We start from the raw sequence: 1,955 nt of genomic DNA, 5'->3' as shown, positions 1-1,955 counted from the left end.
AATGTGTTCGATATTTGATTATCCAATTAAATTAATTCTATAATTAATTTAATTCAAGCGACAACCAAACACAATACCAACTATGTTTTATTCCGTTCATTTCAACTATAGGGTGTGACCCTGTAGGTTCTTGTAACGTTAGCAGTAATACTAGAACGATTCCAATGTTACAAACAATGAGTGGCACCTAGCAATGCATCATTGCTACATAAGTCATAAGAAATCATGATTCGACATAACCTTTTTATGAATAACCTTTCATGCAATAATCCTTAAGTCCTTTATCTCTAGATTGGACACAAGTCATGGAATAGTCACACTTGCATAGTCCATTCCATGTTCCTTGATATCTTAAGTAGACTATGATATACAAATAAGTATGACATCTCATATCAGCTTATTTGAGCATGGCCATGCATTTCTAGTATCACTCAATCAAGTGGCCTAAGAGATTACTCCCATTATGTAGGAGGGACTTATCCTATATCGATCAACCATATCTCTCTACATAGATCGTGGTATATCCAACATCAGCCTTTATAGAACAACCAGTTATGGTGTATGTTTGACTGTCTCAAAATATAAAACTCACGATGTTGGGATTATGATGATCTCAAGTCTGAGGATCATATACATATTAATCACTATGAGTAATGTTGTGCAAATTACATAATAATCCAAGAAACATACTCATAACAGGTCAGTCCAATATGTTGTTCTCTAGCACACATATTCATGCATCGATTTTGACATTCCATATCAATGACAACTCTCTATCATCAATCAACTACATGTTATACTTAATGCATTATTGTTGTCCTATCCAACAATAATACTTAACTAAGGACCTTTTAAGAATAATCATATTAGTCTCAGGACATTATTATAAAACAGTTTATTTATACACATAGAAAAGAAACTGAAATAATAATGGTAACGCCTTATATTAATAAACATGATAAATCAAGTATGTTATTACAACCATATCATGATTGATCTTTGGGCATACTTTAACATAACTAATTTGTCAAAAGAGCACTAAAGCCTTTTGTGAGTGCAATAGTTTCCATATCACTGAGCTTCTTCTTCTTGGAAAAGAACTCCTTCATAAATTTCCCATAATTCAGAATTTCCATAAGAGAGTCTACTAAAGGAATATTAACCTGATGTTGGTTCAATTTGTTCAGGAACTGTTGGAATTGTTTGTCCTACTCATTCTCCTTGAATCTTTGAGGAAAAGGTAAGGGTAGAGATACATTTGATTGCATCTACACTTTTGGTTGTGTCGACATTTTTGAGGGCCGGACATTAGGCATATGAGTGACAATTTGTGGAACTTTTTTTCTGGTACATCGACAAGCTCTTTAGATTCAACTTTTTCACTAGGGATCACTTCACCAATAACTTGAGGTGCAATAGTAGAGTCTGTAGTCGACTCACAAGTCTTTTTACCACTCCGAAGCATGATAACCTTGCAATGTTCTTTCCCTATCGGAATGAGATTTTCTGTGTCACTAGGTAGTGTGCCTAGTGGTCGGGTATTTAGTTTTGAAGCAAGTTGTCCTAATTGTGCCTCCAACACCTGAATGGTAGATGAATTCCCTAGCACGATAGCTTTTGTGCGAGTCATATACTCCCTCATTAAAGCCTCAACAACAGCTAACAGGTCAGAAGGAGAAGCTTACGTGTACTGTTGTCGTCGATGGTCCGGAACATGTTGATTCGACATTGAAGACTGTTGTGACTGTGTCTGATTCTGGTATAGATGCATCTGGCTTTGTTGTAGATGTATTTGAGTGTGCTGATTGTAGTTCTGCTGTTCTTGAATTATAATTGCCTTGAGTAGATATATTCCTATATCAAAATGTCGCAGCATTTTGTCCAGCATTCTAAGTTCCCCTAGACTGTTGATTGTGTGCAGAATTATTATAAGAGTTGTTACAAGAATTGTTGCG

Source organism: Gossypium hirsutum, chromosome D09, assembly GCF_007990345.1.
Source record: "Gossypium hirsutum isolate 1008001.06 chromosome D09, Gossypium_hirsutum_v2.1, whole genome shotgun sequence".
Taxonomy (NCBI): domain Eukaryota; kingdom Viridiplantae; phylum Streptophyta; class Magnoliopsida; order Malvales; family Malvaceae; genus Gossypium; species Gossypium hirsutum.
This window is presented reverse-complemented; position numbering follows the sequence as displayed.